At 41.9% G+C, this 21,215-nt stretch overlaps 1 protein-coding gene across 2 annotated transcripts in view; it reads right to left on the reverse strand.

The window, feature by feature from the left end:
* Positions 1-21,215, reverse strand: part of KIAA1671 (KIAA1671 ortholog) — a 2,688,721-nt gene that overhangs the window by 1,863,498 nt on the left and 804,008 nt on the right. For both annotated transcript variants that reach the window (XM_044068487.1, XM_044068488.1), the window contains exon 3: positions 14,806-14,926. The gene's annotated coding sequence lies outside the window, so the exon portion shown is untranslated. The remainder of the gene's footprint in view (positions 1-14,805; positions 14,927-21,215) is intronic.

Raw genomic sequence — 21,215 nt, forward strand, 5'->3', positions numbered from 1 at the left:
GAAAGGTTTCTGCTCAGACTGTCTGCCAGGAAGTTTTGCTTTCCTGGTAGAAACTGAGCTTGAAGGTCCAGATTGCAAGCTAGAGCTGTGTTCCATAGATTCATGGCTAGTCTGCAAAGGGGGTAGGAATGAGATCCCCCTTGCTTGTTTATGTACCACATAACTGTGGTGTTGTCTGTTCGTATCAGTAGTTGTCCTGGTTGTAGAAGATTCCTGAAGGCCCACAGAGCTTTCTGAACAGCTAACATTTCCTTTAAATTGATATGTAGGTGCTCCTGATCCTTTGTCCAAAGGCCCTGCATACACAGTTGCCCTGAAAATGGGCTCCCCATGCATAATCTGAGGCGTCCGTGGTTAGTATCTGAGTGGCAGGAGGCAGACAGAAGGGTTTTCTTTTGTTTAGAGTACATGCCTTGGACCACCAAAGGAATTCCTTTTGAAGACAAGGCAGGACGGAGATCACTATGTCTAAACTGTGGCAATGCTGAGACCATACACTTTTTAGGTACCACTGCATTTTCCTCATATGTAGTCTTGCATATGGTACGAGAAGGATGCAGGAGGCCATGTAACCCAAAGCCTGCAGGAATTTCCTTGCAGATAGCCGAGTTAAAGTTGCCAAGGTTTTGAAAGTTGAAGCCAGCTGTAATTGTTTTTCGTATGTCAGAAATGCCATCTGGGTTGTTGTGTTTAGAAGAGCACCCAGAAAAGTTATCTGTTGCGAGGGTGTCAAATTTGACTTTTTTATGTTGACAGTGAATCCCAGGAACTTGAGAAGTTTCTGAACAAATTCTAGATGCTGGAGTAAGACATCCTTGCTGTCTGCCTGAATAAGACAATCATCCAGATAAGGGTAAATTTGAATTCCCTGCAGTCTGCAATAAGCTACTACTGGAGCCAGGCACTTGAAGACCCTGGGTGCAGTAGACAATCCAAAGGGCAGCGCAGAGAATTGATAATGCCTCGATCCGGCCTTGAACCGGAGGTATTTTCTGCACTCCTGCCTGATGGGAATGTGTAAATATGCCTCTTTTAAATCCAAAGTCACCATCCATGCATTTTTGGTCAGCATTGGAAGTAGCTGCTGTAGAGTAAGCATCTTGAATTTTGGTATTTCTAGAAAAGTGTTCAAGACTGACAGATCCAGAATGGGTCTCCATGAATTTTGCTTCCTGGGGACTAGAAAGAGCCTTGCGTAAAAACCTTGTCCCATCTCTGAAAGCAGAACTAGTTCTATGGCTTTCATAGCCAAAAGAGCTTCCACCTGGTTTAAGGCCTCTGTCCATTGATGTTTTGGAAGATCTGGCCATCCGCTTGGCCTTGGTAGGGTATGAAAATGGAATTTGTAACCTCTTAAAACCACATCCAGAACCCACTTGTCTTGGGTTATACGAGATTGAGTCTGTTTCCTATGGATTTGCGACCTGTCCTCTCCCCCTCTAGGGGTGGAAGCAGTCCACTGTCTTGGTCTATAAGAGGCTTGTGTTTGAGGCCTTCATCGGGAGCGTCTGTATCTACCCCTCTGAGGCCTGTCTGTATTGGGAAAGGACTGATTTTTAGTAGGCTAATTCCTGCTAAATCTGGGTGGCTGTACTTGTAAGAAATCTTTAACTGTTTGCATGGATTTCGCCTTGTCCTCCATCTTTTTAATCACCTCTTCAGCTTTAGATCCAAACAAAACATTATGCTGAACAGGAGCATCCAATAATTTAGCTTTTACTTGATCTGGCAAATTTTGTTCCTTTAACCATGCATGCCTTCTAATGACTGTGCCAGAGGCAGCAGCCCTACAAGAAGCCTCCAAGGCATCAAATCCACAGTGTAAACCATGCTTCCCAACTTGTTCAGTGGCATGCATTAAGTCATGTAATTCTGTATCATCTGCACAGGCGGAAATGGAAGTAAGCTTTTGTTTTAAAACAGACAAGAGAAATTGCTGGTATTTCAGCATATGAAACTGACAGTTTAAAGCCCTAATGGATAAAGTAGCAGAAGTGTACACTTTTTTGCCCCATCTTTCTAAAGATCTGGAATCCTTCTCAGTGGGAATGGGGTTTTTAGCAGAAGCGGCCTTAACTCCCTTAGGACCCTGAGAAATGGTTTCAGGGTCAGCAGTAGGGTTCTTGTATAAAAACTGGTGGGAATCAGGAACCCTGTAATATCTGTCAGGCTTAACCGGAGCAGGAGGGAAAGAGTCAGGGGTTAAGTTAGCCTCTGAAAAAGCATCATCCACAATATCCAAAATAGGAGGACTAGCCAGGGGCTCTATGTTGGGGAAGAAGAAGAAAATCCCTTAGTCTTTTCTTAGATTCAGAATACTCCTGTCCTTCCCAGTGGAAATGTTCCCTCATTTCATGCAAAGTTTCCCCAAAAGAGAAATCCTCAGGGGGAGAAGCTGAGGGAATGGATTCCTCAGCATCAGAATCCTGATAAGGAGGGAAAGAATATTCCTGGTCAGAAGAAGAAACTGAAGAAACAGAAGCCTGATCAGAGGAGTCAATAATAAACTTCCTGCCTTGGCCTTTTATCTGGAGGGGGATGAAAACCCCTAATCATAGTAAGTAAATCCTCCGCCATCTTAAGTAACTGTTTCTGTGACTTGGGAGCCAGAGCAGAAGAGGCCTGTGTTGCAGTCTTTGATTTGGAAGGAGTCTTTGCCTTTGTCTTTGGCTTTGCCTTTATCATAAGCTGAGTAGGCCTGAAAACCCCTTCGGAAGCCGGTACCTGCACAGCGGCTCCAGACCTATCCGAAGGAGCATTGTCTGAAGGTCCTGCAATTGAAATATTCAAAGGCCTAGATGGCTCCTCGTGGGAGACCGTTTCGGCCATCGGTTCTGAAATGGCCGATGACAGGAGCTGCAAAAGCGCCTCACTGACGATGGCCGAACCTGAAGCTGGCTCTGCTTGTGCGATATAGTCAGATTTGGACCTCGGAGGCCTGTCTTTGTCCTTGCGTCGTTTGTGAACTCCGGTAGCTGGAACCGTATCCAATGACATTTTGTAATTAAAACGCCTACTGAAGTAATGAAATGCAAAATCGTACCTTCGTTTAATTGTACATTGATTAAATCTAGCACAAAACCGACAACTAGCTACGTCATGGTCAAGGCCTAAGCAAGGGATACAGTAAGAATGAAAATCCTTATGAGGTATTTGCTTCCCACATGAAATACAATTATTAACTTTTTCTGACATCGGACTGGAGCAAGAAAAAAGTTTCCCCAATGGGGTACTTAGCTTTGAGTAGGAGAATAAAATCTTTGGACTGAAGTTTTGTTCAAAAAAGATAGTCAGGAGTCAGCTGACCGGCACTTGCGAACTGCTATCACCGCCCGGCAAGAAAGACTGGAGAACATGGCGTCGGCTGTCAGCTTTGTACTCCTGGCACTCTGACGTCAGGGAGCATGGTTGAACAGCCGATGCCGGACCCAGACTTTGGGATTCTGGCCGACCGAGGACTGCCTGCCGGCAGGGGAGAACCCTACAGTCATGACTGCAACAGTGAAACACGATGAACATCTACTGGTACTCCTTTACTCCAAAATTCCATACCCTCTGGTGGTGCCAGGATCCCAGGATACTGTTTGGTCTCAGAGATTGACTCAGAGTTAGGTTCCTTCCACACCCGCTGAGAGATCAAATCAATGAGCTCATCAGTGGTGGGATTACCCAGGAGGTAGATGGACCAGCTCCAAAGGTTTCCAAAAACAGTCATCTCTCTATTGGGAAGGGTTGTCAGTAGACCAGCCCCCCCCCCTTTGCTTGAGGATCTCCAGGATGTCTCCAAAGCAGACAGTCAGGTGGTGATCTTGGGGACCCTTCCTGCTCATCAAAATCAGTATCTTCCATATCCAACTCTTGAGGGGAGTCTAAGTGCGTTCTTTTGCATTTTCTCTTCTTAGGGACATCCTCGGTTGGGTGTTGCGGAGAAGTATCAGAAGATATAGTATACCCTGCTAGGTGTAGCCTGGAGACTTTCGACTGGTTGTCCCTGTGGAGCAGAATGTTTAGGCACAAAACACAAAGACAGATGGGTTTGGGAAGAAGAATGTGTGTGTGTGTGTGGGGGGGGGGGGCATCCTTCCTCTAAAAGCAGAGAAAACTTTCTCCACTACATCAAAAGCAGAATGCTCTAGATGGAAGGAGGCCAATGGTGCCAAAAAGACATGCTTCTGGACTATCGGCTCTATCTGATCCAAAGGCAGCCCATCCAAGGCATAGGTTAGAGCTGAGTTGTCCAATTCTGAGGCTCAGAGGGGCAGAGACAGCTCTGACAACTTTGGAGTAGACTCCAACATCTCATATCCGACAATGATGCAACGAATTCGAGAGTCATCTCTGACACAATCGAAGCCGGTCCACTCAGAGAAGTATCAAAGTAGAAGATACAATGGCCTTCGGATCAGACATAGATGGCTCTGGAAATTTGGGTCCAAGTGCTCCAAAACCAGAGGCCAAATCGGAGGAGGAGTCCAAACAGGTGCAATAGTACTGGTAAAGGTCTCGGGACCCGATGCAGTAGAAGCCGGAAGAACTCCTATCTGAATTTGTGCTGACAGAAATACACTCATCTTTCTACTCACATCTGTTTCTGACTCCTGGAAAATGAGAAGAAGAAGCAACTGAAGGGGTCCTGGAATGGTGGTATCTCTCTAGGAAAGAAGATGGAAGACAGGAAGATAATGCATCTAGAGACCATGCATATTGAGTCCGAGGAAGCTCCTTCAGGTCCATGTGTGTCAGATCTGATCATTTACACCTGGTATCAGCAACTGTTGGTTCAGATGGTTTAGACTTCATAACCGACAAAATCAGATCCGATCTTTTTTTGGATATCTTAAGTGGTGGTTCTGTAGCAGGATCTAAGCTTGGAATAGTGGATCTGGAAGGGTCTGAAGGACGCTTCTTAACCTCCTTTTTCTCTATTTTCTTGGGGGTTCAAACCCCAGATATAGTTTCAGAAAAGGTCATCAGAAGCCAACCTTTCAAAATAAGTTTATTTTTATGGTCTTCTAAGGCCCATGGAATAAAGGCCTTACAAATGTCACAGGACTCTCGAGCTGGCCTTAAATAGTACACACAAGTGTGTATGACATAGGAATTTTATGGCCACAGGTCTTACATTTCTCAGCCATTCTGATGAAAAAGGATTGCACTAATAAGAAAAAGGAAGCATTTTTTTATATAAATATATAAAGAAAGAAAAGAAAAAGTGAAACGTTACCTATGATGGTAACTGAAGGCACTACCGCAAGGGTATACATTAAGAAAAATAAGGGTACCGACAATGACAATGTTAAAAAGATAAGAGAGGAATATAATACAGAAAGACAAATATATGTGTATATAATACTTTACTCGCAGACTAATATTGAAGTTCGAGAGCTAACAGTGACCACATCCATACGCAAAGGTGGCAAATGAGATCTGAGGTATGGAGAGGGACTAAGGCATTATGGGTAAGGGAGGAGCACGAGTTTTCAGTATCCACAAGCTGTATAAAACAGCCTAGTTGGATCCTAACTTGCTTGTTGAGGAATGAATGAAAACTGACAATATCAGATTTAAACTTCATTGCACTGATCTTGCATTCTCAATCCTAGCACCCAAATGATGGGGACTCCATTCCTCTTCTTAGAGACATCCAAAAGTAATCAGACTTCAGACAACAGTTCAAAGAACACCTTTTCACCCACAGTTTATATTAACCCTGCAGCTCTCTTGCATCCCTTTATCTCCATTTCATCCTTCCTTATCTTGTCATCACCCTCACCTCTTCTCATTCATCCTACCGCCCCTTTCTCATATCACACACTTCCACTCCTTCCTATACCTCTTCCCTCTGCAATCTTCTCTTACCATTTCTCTTTCTTCTTCCCATGCTATCCATTCCTGCAACTATTTGCATTCACCTCTTCTAATGTCTTCATACTTCTCTGTATAATAATATGCTACTATCCCTGCAGCATAACCCATCTCATTCATTATAGTTACATCTTATGCAAAAGGTTTAATGAAGCACGATTCCACTTTACCATCCATGTTTTGACATTGTAAACTGCTTCTTGAACTTAGTGTTAACACATACTCTTGCATATGTTAACATTTATATGTTTTTAGCATATCCTTGTATCTGTAAAATATGCTTTGTTCACTTCTTATGTGATCCTATTCACCAGGGCCATGCCAGCAATGGTCCATTAAATCAGTGCACTACCCTGGTAAAAAAAATATAAAACAATAAATACGTCTGTGGAGATTAATCTGAATGTCTCTTCATGTTCCCTGAGAGGTTCAAGCTCTTGAATCTTTTCTCTTTTAATTTTACCATAAAAGAGACAGAGGAGCTCTCTGATCATGTAGCCCAGGCAGGTATGACTCTGACCTTGAGTAGCATCTTACCCTCACCAAGAATGATGCCACAGTATAAAGACAAAATGATCAATTTTAACAATTGGCTAAAGTTTTGGTGTCATTCAAAGGGGATCCAGTGTCTGTCAGCCTGGGATGACATACTCGACAAGCCACGTTGCTTCGCTAGGGACGGCTTGCACCTGTCACCCCTGGGCTTTCGGATACTGGCAAAGGCTCCTGCCACCCCCATAGCGCCTTTTTTAGGCAAGGTTCAAAAGACAAACCCACCTCCATAGACAACACAAGGAAAAAGAAACTAAGGGTAATGCTACTCAACGCCAGAAGTCTAAACTTCAAAATGCAAGCACTCGAAGCTCTCCTCAGTATGGAGAATATCGATGTCTATGCAGTAACAGAGACCTGGTTCAAGACTCCCGAGAGCACTCCAGCACTACCAGGCTATACCTCACACCATGCTTTTTGGCCCCAAAACTTGGACCAAACCACAAAGGGAGGAGGAGTATCCATATTCATCAAAGATACCCACACCTCCAGGTTAGTGGCACTGCACAAAGCATCAGAGTCCATCCATATGCAATTAACAGTGGGCAAAACTGCCTTTCAGTTTGTAGCCTGCTACAGACCACCCTCCCAAACTCAGGAACCTCACTCGGCCTTCCTGAGAACACTGGAGAATATGAAGGTCTCTCCCAACACCATTATATTGGGTGACTTCAACTACCCAAACATAGACTGGGAGCATTACTCAAGCTACTACATGATAGAGCAAAATCTCTAAAAGGGAAGGCATCTCTGATCAGTACTAGTAAAAAACTACGGTCCCTCATAAAATCATCCAAGGCCAGCTTTGAGAGAAAAATTGCACAGGGCACTAAAGATAATTACAAGGCCTTCTTTAGTTATGTTAGGAACCTGGGTGGCAACTCCCAGATATGTTCGGAGTTAGTCCAAAATGACAAAAAATACACTGAACCCACAGACATTGCCAACATCCTGGCAGACTGGTTCAGTGCAAACTCCCCCCCCCCCAAAAGAGCAAATATCTATCCCAGCAGAGAGTTGTCTCCCTGACATCTCAGATGCTCAGGTGAGAGCTGCCCTCTCCAAAAGGGTCTCACAGAGACGGATAACTGGTACCAAAGGCATGGCCTAAAGCTAAACGCCAAAAAGTGTACAGTCATCCCCTTTGGGAAAAACAAAGTGCCCATAAATTACCACATAGGCAGTAATCCATTAAGTATGGAGGAAGTGATAAGGGACCCAAGTTGATAGTAATCTCTCCTTTGACAACCATGTTGCCAAAGTGGTTAAAAAGACCTTCTATATAGCCCACCTTATCAGGAAAGGATTCACATCTAGATCAAGGGAGGTCATTGCGCCCCTTTACTCATCACTCATCCGGCACATAACTGAATACAATGCCCCATTTGGGATGTACCTTACCCGACACCTGCAGCAACTGGAAAGACCCCAAAAATACCTCACCAAGAGGATCAAGGGTCTCAAACCGATGACCTACGCTGCTCGGTTAAAGAAATTCCAGCTCTCTGTGCCTGACGTATAAAGCTATGTCCAACCCAGAATTAATGGACATGCTCCACCTCAAAAAATCCAAATCCCTTAGAGCTACACGCTCGAGGGACTTGAACCTCAACACAGAAATTAATAAGACATGCTGGAGAGACAGATTTATAACCCAGAGGCTCCCAGCTCTCTGGAATAGACTCCCAGTCCATGTCAGGCACAGCCCCTCACTGACTCTCTTCAAGAGGAATCTTGACGAGTGGATGGGAGATCATAGGTTTACCCTGGGGATCACTTCTGTGTCACTACTAGACAGAGGCACAGTAAACTATCCTAAAAAGGGCACAGTAAACTCATTTAAAAGGGTGGTGAAAGCCAAACACACTCTGGCTAGGCTTGTAAATGCCCTAGGGCAGATAGCCTAGTATCAACCTATGAACCTATGAGTGGTCCAAGGAACCAGCTTTGACCACACAGCAGAATGACCCACTTGCGGAAGAGGCAAGCTACTAGAATGCTGTGGTGGCAAAGGCTTTTTAAATTTTTTTTCTTCTTCTGGCTAGAAGAAGGTACAACCAAGGAAAAGCCAAAAAATGGTGCCAGATTCCCAAGAAAACCTAGCAGTAACAGTTTGTAAAACAAGATTTAAAAAGTAAGTTTTTTTCACAGGTGGGAAAAACAGTAAAGAGCTCTTAAAATTAGTTCTTCTGTGGAGAAATTGATAATTTAATTTTAGGGACTGAAGGAATGTTTAAACAACTTTCTACAAGAAAAGTAAAAAAGACAAGTTCCTTTTTGAGACAAGGAAGAAGAGGAACTACAAATTCTAGAGGGTGTGCATGTAAAAGCGAAACTGACTTCAGAAACCACTAAAATTTTCTCATGTGGAGTTTGGCCAGAGGAAGCACAAGAATGGTGGATACCATGAAACCCAGAGATCTCAAACTCCCTGGTTGTAATGGAACCAGAGGAAGAAAAGTTTGAAAGAAGCACATGAGAGCCAAGGCCTTTGGAGGAGGCATGGATGCCAGCAGAGGCACTGCCTAAATCCTGCAACCCAGAAAGACATGATCCTGAGAAGGAGTCAGAGAAGACTTTTTGAAATTTATTGTAAACCCCAGGCTCTGAAGAAGGGAGATGGCAAAGTGAAATTTTTGCAAAAGAATCTCTGGAGAGAATGCCTGAATCAGCAGATCATCCAAGTAAGGAAATATCTGGATCCCCTGAAGGCTGCAAAAAGCATCACAGGAGAGAGGCATTTGGTGAATACCCTTGTGGCAGTAGAAAGGCCAAAGGGCAAAGCAGAGAACTGAACATGCCAGGAAGCAACAGAGAAATCCAAAAACTTCCTGCAAATGAGATGAATCAGAATACGGAGATAAGCATCCTTGAGATCCAGAAACACCATATAGGCCTAAGGTAGAAAAAGAGGGAAAAAAAAAAAAAAAAAAAAAGAGTCCAAAGGGGCAACATTTGAAAGGAGGGCACCTTCAGAAAACTATTTAGATGGCAGAGGTCTAGAACTGGTGAAGTATCCTCTTTTCTGGCCACTAGAAACATTCTGGAGTAACCAACCCTCTCCCCCTTTGGGACACAGGTATGTCGTGAACAGTACCCTGAGTCAAAATGTCTAAGACTCTCAGGGAAAAAGAAAGTTGTTCCTGAGGAGGTTGAGGGATGCCCATAAAGGGGGGATGGGATTTCCACACCATGAAATACCCTTAGAGAATAATGGATAGAGACCAAGAATCTTGAGTAATCTGTAGCCAAATAGGAAGACAAAAAGGAATGAGGCTGGGAAGAGACGGATAGTCACACGGCACCTGATTTATCAGGAAAGAAGACTTCTGAGTCCCTGAAGTCTGAGTAGCCTTAGGAGGAGGAGCCCGCTTGCCACTCTTTTTGCCCTTAGTAGGAGGGCGAGACTGCCTGCAAACAAGCGCTGGCTTATTAGAGTAGTTTCTCTGAAATTTAGGCACAGGAGAGAGAAACATGCTTGAGTTCCTGTAAGGCTTTCCCCTTACCCTGAAGGAACTTAAAAACAAACAACAAAAAAACAGCAGCTGCTTCCCCAAACAAATATTTATTATCAAGAGGAGCATCCTTCAACATAGCCTTGATATCATCAGGTAGAGGCTGAAGGCTAAGCCATGAATACCTCATCACTGAACCAAATGCAGCAGCCCTAGAAGAGTCATCTGCTGCATCATAACTACACTTAATAGAATGACGAGCCACTTGAGAGGAAGTCCCTGACATAGAAAGAGCAGAAGATTTACACTCAGAGTCCAGGAAATCAGAAATAAGCTGATAAGCCTGAGAATGAAAAGCCAACACATACCTGGACACATGGATCTGATAATTAATAGCCCTAAAAGCCAGGGTAGCTGAAGTGTAAAACTTTCTTACCTAGCCTTTCCATGGTTCTACTGTCTTTATCAGAAGGCAGTAACTTGGGCTAAGAAAGCAATTGAGAAGGCTTGTCAGAGGCTACAGACACCACTATGAGGTCATAAGCAGTCATTTCAAAGTGTGGTAAATGACCTTGACAGAAAGGTCTTCATACAACTTTCTGGTAAAAGGGGAAAGATTACTAGTGTGGTAAAGTTACAAGTAAGCCAGTGCCACAGGAAGGGTGAGGCAAATGGGGCACTTGCTTCAAGTTTCAGTATGTGCAGACCTTAAGAAAAAAAATTAGTTTGTTTACAAGATGTCACCAAGTGATCATTTGGATCACTTAAAGACAGCTTGTAAAACAAATTCTAATCCCCTCTGATCTTTATAAAGGCAGCTTGTAAAATATATAAAAAATAAAAATAGTTTGACAGACATGACATGTCTATAAGTGATTGCATAATGACAAATTGTAAACTGCGAAACAGCTCTGCTTTTAACGGTACCAATGACTTCCTAGATTCCTAATGCAGAAATCTAAACATTTCCATTGCTGAAAGGATTTTTGCAGCCTGCTAGGCAAGCATGACATACAACCATCTGAAAGACGTACAACAATGTCCACAGATAGAATGATGTAAAGTGGTAAAGAGTGTCACAGTAGTGACACACACTGTTCACAAATATGGTAAATAACAGTGGTCCAAGAACAGCTTCCATGTGTGTGTATGTGTGGGGGGGGATTCACTTCATAATCTCGAAATACTGAAATGTGAATTTCAGTATCTCGAGACCATGAAGCCGAAAATCCATAAACCCGAAACCCCAGAAGAGCAAAATTTAAAATTGCGACTTCTACACTAAACATACACCTCCCTGCACATACACAAACACCTACCCTACATACAAGCAGGGGGGCAAGTCCCACTGCAACCCCCATGTGGGAGGCTGCACCCCCGACACCCCCCCTTACTTAAATATACTAACTCCGAGGTCGCACTACACAAACACAAAAGCACCACCACACAAGCGACGTTCCCCTCGCACACACACATCACACTAACAAAACACACAGACACACACTAAAACCCTACCCAAAACCCGTAAAACACAAACACTTACCTACATCTCCAACCACCCACTCACACACCGCAACACCAGAACCACTAATTCAAAATCTCCGAACTTCATGATTTTGAATTTCGCGCTTCTGGGGTTTTGGTATTCTGCACTTTTGCCCTTCTGATCTCGGGCTACTGAAATTCGGATTTCAGTAGTTTGAGATTCTGAAGAGAACCCATGGGGGGGGCTTCTGCAAAGGTACTTTAATTGTACTGTGAACTGCCTGTATGGTAGTTTATTTAAGTGAGTGAGTGGTTACGCAAAACCATGCTCTTCCAGTCTCCATGGCAGCACTGGGTATTTGCCGTATCAAAGGCTTCAATGAAATCAAATAATAATAACCCAGTAAAATGGCTTTTGTCCTTTCCTGCATGCTATGTAAAACCTGTTGTTCTAGTAACATTCTGAGTTTATTCAAGCAGTATTTCAAATCTGTCCCTGACTTGTGGGCCTTTGTCCAGAATTCACTAAGAGGTTGAGAGGTATGGGGCGAAGGTTGCAGAGCTCTCAGTGTTAGGTTGGTCACAATGACCACTTATAACTGCAACAGTGTTTTTTTTCCAAGAGCACAGCCATGGCAGAAATGTATCTTATGATTTAGACAGCAACTTTTAATCATTCAGGGAAGTTGACAGGTGTATACATACAGCTTTGTCCAGTGTTTTTTTTACTAATGGGTTAAATAAGCAGTGGTAATCAACTAGAAACATCTTTATTTCCACTTTTGTAAAGAAATGCATATGCAACTTTCCACAGTCTGGACATAGCTGCCTTCATGGGAGAGTAGATTATCTGAGTTACAATGTGGTTTACTTCAAGGATAAACATGTTACACTGTAATGCACTAATTATTCATTTTAAATCAGACATTCTTAGTAGGCCCACTTTATTAGGAAACTTCCCAGACTCGTCAAACTGCCTCAAAAGAGAATTAGCTCATGTTGTCAAGTTTAGTGTTATGAAGGCTTATTTAATAACTAATTACTGTTTTTGTACATCTTACATTAGGAAAAGAACATAAAATGTTACTAAATGATTAATAATTTCCAGAAGGGTTTTGGTTGCAGGTATTACCTTTTATCTTTCTGTTAGTTCTGCTATAGACTGAAAAAACATATCCAACCACAGACTTTTTTGTTCTCAATGAGTAAATTATGAAACTGCACCATCATACCTCTCAGCCTGCAGGCATTGAAACTGGAAACAAAGGTCCGTGAAAAGGTAAGCACATCCAGATAAAAATATGGACATATAATTAGCAAAAAGTCTGATTCCCAAATAGCACAAAACTCTTCCTGCTTCTAGGAGAAATGTGGGTTACTACTTAGAAACAAATTTAAAAAACAGAGCTACAAAAACAATCACATTAAAGAAACAATGTAAAATCCATACACTTCAGTGAACTGTATTGCAAAGGGTGTTAAATCACTTGTACAATACACATTTTTGTTCAAAATACATGTGGATGGTTGTGCTTGAAAAAGAGACAGTAAATTGGTAATTATGGCTACTCAATCAATATCTATTTAACTTTGGCTGGGCTGATTATCAGTCATACAGTGACTATGGCTCTTGGAATATGACTCAAAGTACAAGCTACAAAGACTTATCAGTTTTTTCCTCACTTCAGCAAGCAGTAAATAAGTAAATTATTAAAAAGGCAAGAAAGACAGCCCAATAACCTCCAAAGTAACACGGTGGATCTAAAGTCCACTGTCACATACACAGCACACTTATTTTGTTTTAGTTTGTTAACTGGGGTAGAATGGCAATCAATGGGCCTTTTTCAGACAGCCCGGGAGCACTGTCTGCTTAAATGACTTGCTCAGAGTAACATGGTAGGCAAAAGGAGACTAAGGGAATCAAAACATAAATCAGTAAAATGTTATCTAGACTACATGCACACTCACATAAGCACTCCTATGATGCACCAGTGATGGCTTTTTTCCAACTTAAAAAAAATACACAAGGTTATTCAAACAAGAAACACATTTATTAAATTATCAGGTATGTCATAGGCAATCATACTTTTAAATAAGTGAAAACAAACCATACTGATATAATTTTAGATGCAAACATTATACATCAACAATCACACTGACAAATTTAGTTGAAAGTATCTGCTTAACATACAAGGCCATGTCAAACCCTGAGCTGTTGGACATGCTCCACTTAAAGAAATCCCAATCCCTCAGAGCCACATGCTTCAGGGATCTAAACCTTATCACAATGAACAAAACATGCTGGAGGGATAGGTTCCTGACCCAGAGACTCCCCATACTCTGGAATACATGTCAAGCAGAGCACCTCATTGGCCCTCTTCAAAAGGAACCTTGATGATTGGATGGGAGATAGGAAATTCAACACGGGGATCATGTCAGTCGCCCTGCTAGACAGGGGCCCACAGAAGTAAATATTGTGGGAAAAAATTTCCAGGGAATTGTTATGGCTAGGCTTGCATAGGCCTTAGGGCCGATAGCCTAGTACCAACCTATGAACCTATGAAACATTATACATCATTTATAATCTATTCAATCAAATATTACACAGCTTATTCAAATCATACCTTCTTTTAAACCTATTCCTACTCTGCATGCATTGTTCCCACAATTCCCATTTTTTCTATGTAATAAGCTCCTCCCCTTTTCTAAAGATCCCAATTCCAGTTGTTTTATCTCTTACCATAGTCACTATTTCTAGTACAGCTGGTTGAGACTTTGATTTCCATTTTCTAGTAATTGCTTTTTTGGCAACCAACATTCCAATTCTGTATCACAGCTCAAAAAAATAATTTTCTTAAGTTACACCAATTTCCTCATCCAGTATCTCAAGCAGACTAGTCTGCAGGGAATCTAAAGTCTGCCAACCCATCACATTCCCAGAAAACATGCTCCCATTTACCTCTTTCTTTCCCATCACACCTCCAACATTTGCTGTTTACCTGAGGAAAAACTCTTTGGACTCTACTTGGGGTATAAAAATACTTATGTAAATACTTCCAAGCAAAGATCCTAAAATCTTCTAGACTTTGTTGCATATTTGGGTGACATACATATATCCCCCCCACACACACATTTTCTTCTTCGTAAATTGCTTATCCAATCTCTTTACCCAATCTTTATAACCTCCCTCCTCTGATTGATTTTTATAGGCACCGGAGATGGATTAGTCTTCACCATGAAAAAAGTCAATTAATGTGAGGGTTCAATTAACCAGAAACTACATAACTAACTCAGTCATTATGAAGCACTTGCATGCCACCCCCCAAGTGCATGTGCACACACACAATATGGCTGAAATGCAAATCAGAGTTATGGCCAACATTATCAAACAGGAACAAAAATGCCTGCAGCTACTGTTTGTCACATTACATTACACAACATGACTCACCTTGTAGAGGTGGATTTCTCCCAACAGTCACTCCAGCATAACCTGTTTTGCATCTGACATTATGATGGGCAAGCTGCTCCACAATGCACAAGTAGTTTGGTGATATTCCATAAGAAGTGGTCTACCAACAAAGAACACAAATTACAGTCTTACAAAATAGGTACAGCTTTATGCCACCACTTTTACAGTACATTCCCAATTTCCTATCAAAGACTGCATATACAACACATCTGTGTTAGACATTATTGAAACAGTAGATGTATGAGTAGATAATGAAAAGAGCCACAGGAAAGCCTAATGCCCAACCTAACATTGGGAGCTCAGCACCCTTCGCCCCATGCCACTCAACCTCTTACTGAATTCTGGACATAATGAAAAGAGCCACAGGAAAGCCTAATGCCCAACCTAACATTGGGAGCTCAGCACCCTTCGCCCCATGCCACTCAACCTCTTACTGAATTCTGGACATAATGAAAAGAGCCACAGGAAAGCCTAATGCCCAACCTAACATTGGGAGCTCAGCACCCTTCGCCCCATGCCTCTCAACCTCTTACTGAATTCTGGACATAATGAAAAGAGCCACAGGAAAGCCTAATGCCCAACCTAACATTGGGAGCTCAGCACCCTTCGCCCCATGCCTCTCAACCTCTTACTGAATTCTGGACATAATGAAAAGAGCCACAGGAAAGCCTAATGCCCAACCTAACATTGGGAGCTCAGCACCCTTTGCCCCATGCCTCTCAACCTCTTACTGAATTCTGGACATAATGAAAAGAGCCACAGGAAAGCCTAATGCCCAACCTAACATTGGGAGCTCAGCACCCTTCGCCCCATGCCTCTCAACCTCTTACTGAATTCTGGACATAATGAAAAGAGCCACAGGAAAGCCTAACGCCCAACCTAACATTGGGAGCTCAGCACCCTTGCCCATGCCTCTCAACCTCTTACTGAATTCTGGACATAATGAAAAGAGCCACAGGAAAGCCTAATGCCCAACCTAACATTGGGAGCTCAGCACCCTTCGCCCCATACCACTCAACCTCTTACTGAATTCTGGACATAATGAAAAGAGCCACAGGAAAGTCTAATGCCCAACCTAACATTGGGAGCTCAGCACCCTTTGCCCCATACCACTCAACCTCTTACTGAATTCTGGACATAATGAAAAGAGCCACAGGAAAAGCCTAATGCCCAACCTAACATTGGGAGCTCAGCACCCTTCGCCCCATGCCTCTCAACCTCTTACTGAATTCTGGACATAATGAAAAGAGCCACAGGAAAGCCTAATGCCCAACCTAACATTGGGAGCTCAGCACCCTTCGCCCCATGCCACTCAACCTCTTACTGAATTCTGGACATAATGAAAAGAGCCACAGGAAAGCCTAATGCCCAACCTAACATTGGGAGCTCAGCACCCTTTGCCCTATGCCACTCAACCTCTTACTGAATTCTGGACAGAATGAAAAGAGCCACAGGAAAGCCTAATGCCCAACCTAACATTGGGAGCTCAGCACCCTTCGCCCCATGCCTCTCAACCTCTTACTGAATTCTGGACATAATGAAGAGAGCCACAGAAAAGCCTAATGCCCAACCTAACATTGGGAGCTCAGCACCCTTCGCCCTATGCCACTCAACCTCTTACTGAATTCTGGACATAATGAAAAGAGCCACAGGAAAGCCTAATGCCCAACCTAACATTGGGAGCTCAGCACCCTTCGCCCCATGCCACTCAACCTCTTACTGAATTCTGGACATAAAGAAAAGAGCCACAGGAAAGCCTAATGCCCAACCTAACATTGGGAGCTCAGCACCCTTCGCCCCATGCCACTCAACCTCTTACTGAATTCTGGACATAATGAAAAGAGCCACAGGAAAGCCTAATGCCCAACCTAACATTGGGAGCTCAGCACCCTTCGCCCCATACCACTCAACCTCTGACTGAATTCTGGACAAAGGCCCACAAATCAGGGATAGATTTGAAATACTGCTTGAATAAACTCAGAATGTTACTAGAACAACAGGTTTTGCATAGCATGCATTTTCTGAAGGAAAGGAAGTATGAAACTGAAATGTCATTATTCAGTGACTTTAATCCTCAATGATTTGCCAGAAAACCAAAATTTACGAGAAGCAGGCCAAAAAAATAAACAAAAAGCAGGACATTTTGTGAAATACTAGACAGCTGAGATGTATGCTTGGTATGGAGAACATCCGCCCCTCAAAGACATCAGGACATCCACTCAACATTTTAGAGCTTGTGTGTCCAAGAAGACAATTTGTTCAAAGAGTTGATGAGCAATGCCCCAGGATTCCTACCAGAGTAAGACCTCTAATCCAATACTTAAAAGAGGGAAGTGAGAAAAATAGGACTCCTTAATTCTATTCAGACCTTAGCAGGCCTGAGACCCTGTACGGGAAGAGAGGTGGTAGCTTAGGGAAAAGGTACCCGACCCTCGATACCCACACTCAGAGGAGATGGTGGTAGGAAGCAGTTCTACAACAGTGACTTGAATTCAAACAGGTATTGCTATTGTAACTTCTTACACAAATATACTACATTCATCACTTAGACTACTGCTGCAGTAAGCCTTAACTACTGTCATGACTTCCAAAGCTCATACAGATAGGAACTAAAGGAGGACATGGTTGCAACAAAGCCTTGCAAAATGGTTATAGTGAACAAGATGCATTTACCTTTGTTAATCAGGAAAGTCCAACTAGGGCAAAACCCTTTTTCAACAGAGGCCCAGGGAAAAAAAGCTCCACATTTAACACCAATTTTTATATTACAAAGTATATACATGAGAGAAAAAAGCTTTACAATACTTTACAGATACAACATTTAGAAATAGAGTATGTGCACAGCTTGCATAACTACAGTGTTGAACCATATAGCAATGCAACAGATAGTGAAAGACGACAACTTAACTGCTTCCTAATACATCTCAAGTACTAACCACCCCCCAAAAAAGGGCACAGTAGTGGCAGCATCTGTTGTACTGTTGGCACTTACTGCTCACTAATGTCTTAACCCTGTGATAAGGTGCCAGAGATTTGAAATTCTATTTTTATTTTATTTTTTAGACACTGCCATTCATTTTCTCTGATGCAATGGACAAAGAATTAATCTGAACTTCTCACATCTGGTTCTGTAGAAGTAATGCCTTAGCTATCTGGGAATATCTAGGAAGCATAGGAAGAGCTTGACTGAGTGAAAATTATATGATTAAGATTAGACCTTTCTTTATGCCAGTAGTAGTCCTTATGCTGGCAAATCCAAAAATATGGGTACACATCTGAAGCACTACATTACACAAGTCTAAAATCAGGAGGCAAAGTACAAAATGATAAGAACATTTCCTAGTGGAGTATTTATCTGCATACCAAACAATGACCGCTAAAGACAGAATCAAAGAAGTGGGTATGTTGAAAACTACAAGAAAGGTCTAAAAACAGCATGAGTTGACATTGGTATTTATTAAGCTAATGTCCTGATATCTATAAGGTTAGATGGCCACCATGTCTGGAGAAGAAAGAGCATAATGTTCTGAAATCAGGCCTTCAGCAGCTGAAGATCCAGTGTCAACGGCTACTGTTAAAGCGATCTAAATAAGTAACATATTTCTTTTACATTAAGTTGCAATTCTCCTCAGAGGTTCACCAGCTACAGTCTGCAGGGTTTGCATTGCTGGGCTATGCTTCCTGGCTTATAAGACAGGAGGTCTGTTTGCCTCACATTGATTCAGCTCCTACAAAAACTCTGCCATACCTTATGTGTAGCACAATTGCTAATACTGGAGAAGCACACAAACTGCACTTACATATAATTCATTATGACCCTTTGCATCTCTGGGCTGTATGGCTACCTTGATGTAATAGTTCTGTCTCCCCCACCTAGGATAATTAAGATGTGAGCTCTGTGTGTAATAAAAATCAGCAGATACTTTACAGGACTGTGTCGCATGTACACCTGCCCCACGGACAGAATTGCTAACCTTAATAATTCTGAATTATTCACCAGTTACAAGGTGGTGTAATTCCCAACACATAACAGAGAGAACAGTATGTTAATGAAGCTGACATTTCTGGATCTTTTTTAGAAATCTTCAAACACGTTACTGCATGGACCAGGAATTGTGAAATCAAGACTACATACTTGTCAAGGTCTATGGCATTCAGCCTCATTCTACTCAGTCTATGTGGAGAGACACTATAAAGACTTCTCAGAAAATGTAAAAATGACTTGTACCAGGTACTGTACAATTTTACATATAGCAAAAACTACACTAAAAAAATCTGCTACTTACAGAAATTGTTCTAGTAAACAAGCTAATGCAACTGTAACCTGCTACTGTCAGTTTGGTTGATTGGAAATATGTCAACAAACAGCTGACAGTTCATGGAATATATCATTTTATTAGCAGGTAAGTTGCTAGTCATAATAATCAGCACACACTCAAGTGTGTTCACATCCTCATTCATACGTTACAGGCGGGTGGCTTACAAAAGTTGTGGGGAAAAAGTCCATTTGCGTAAGTGCATATCTGTGTATTCATGCATGCTGGTCAGTACAAACATGTACTTTGTCTGTCAGTCGCTGTCTTGTAGGATTTTCTACAGCATAGCTGATTAAGACTGAGTGACATTAAGAGATCTACAATTTGACAAATGGGGGTTTACACTTCTGCAGGAGACAATGCCAAAATGTATGCTGATAAAGGTAAAGGATCTGAGCAACACAATTATCACCTCCAAATGGGTTCTGAAAGCAAATCTGCACATTTGTAATAAAGAAACTCCTGAGGGGTTTATTCTGATTTTAATGTTCTTCTTTCGGCTTTTCCCGGTTAGGGGTCGCCACAGCGGAACTCCGGGTAGCTAATGATTGGCAGTAGATTTTTACAGTGCTGAGGTGACAGCTCGACACCCAACCTTCAACAAAGGCACGCCCATTCACACATGTCTTTCGAACGCCACTGGACTGCGGGGAGGACATATAGACTTTAACATGGTGAATAAATCTGGAAAAGTAAGTCTGCCATTGAATTGTCTAATGTTATTCTACTAGCTATAATGCAGAGTTAAAAATCTAATCAGAAAGTCATCTGGCTCCACTGTTTTTTTCTTTTGCAGCTCTAAAGTAAATTAATGTTTAATGACAATAACCTTTTGAATAATCTAAATCCCCTGTAATTTAAACCATAGATATAAATGTAGTGTTTCTTTTGATATTTAAAAGGTAGTGTCCCAAGACTGATTTGGCATTGTAATTATTTTAGTTTACTTCTCTGTCATTCATAATGAAGACTGTTTACCATACTCACAGAGGTCATAAGTGACATCCTGTACCTTTGAAAACTTACTCATCACAATCACATTTAATATGGTTAGGCATTTGATATTCCACAGTGCTCCTTCAGAACTGAATGAATATATTTTCTGTAAATTAAAGTAATGTAAAAAGTTGTACTTCTTATGGAAAGGAGTAGAAGATTAAAGCAACTATCATGTGCTCAGCTACTATAAGTCTGTTGCTTATATGCAAGAAATGTGGGTTGAATCGAATGAAAAGCCTATGTGACCTGAAACTGTAGTGATTCTCTGAAATGGACTGAGAACCCAGGCTGTATTCCTCACATCTCATTCTCTCTCCCACTCATACCCTTCAAAAGATCAATTACAAACAGAAACAAAGTGACCAACATAAATTTTATAACATTAAGCACTTCAAGACTGCCAACTTTTCATAAGGAGTGTGGCCAATCTGCTAAGGTGCTACAATGGTACTTTAGAGAAAGTTCAGTTGTGTACACTTACCATAAATGTAGATGTTCAAGTGTATTCACTGTTGCAGTCATTACATTTGGGTAATCTGCTGGCAGGTTGCCGGCCTGAATATCAAAGTCTTGGGTCCTGCGTCAATTGCGGTCTCCTCTTCCATGTCGTCAGGGGTATAAAACATGCAGCCGACACCATTTTATTCTGTTTTTCTTGCCCCAGATGCCAGGTGCCCCCCAAATGGGGAGCGCATATATATATATATATATATATATATATATATATATATATATATATATATATATATATAAACAGCAATATATATGTAAATACACTTTTAGCAACATAAACTTTACCTTCATCTAAAAGCAAATACACCACAAAGGCTTTAGAATATAGTGAAGGAAACAGAAGTTCTAGAAAAAAGGGGGATGGTGGGTGGGTAACCTGGACTGCAACAGTGTATACACTCGAACATCTACATTTATGGTAAGTGTACACAACTGTACTATGCTCTTCGTGTTTCACTGTTGCAGTCATTATATTTGGGTAGAATCCCCAAAGCTATGGATGGGAGGATGTAACTAAATAGCATTAGCAGCAGCTATAAGGCCCTGCAGAACTGCAGTGGC

Source organism: Protopterus annectens, chromosome 4.part0, assembly GCF_019279795.1.
Source record: "Protopterus annectens isolate FY-2018-M chromosome 4.part0, PAN1.0, whole genome shotgun sequence".
Lineage (NCBI taxonomy): Eukaryota > Metazoa > Chordata > Ceratodontiformes > Protopteridae > Protopterus > Protopterus annectens.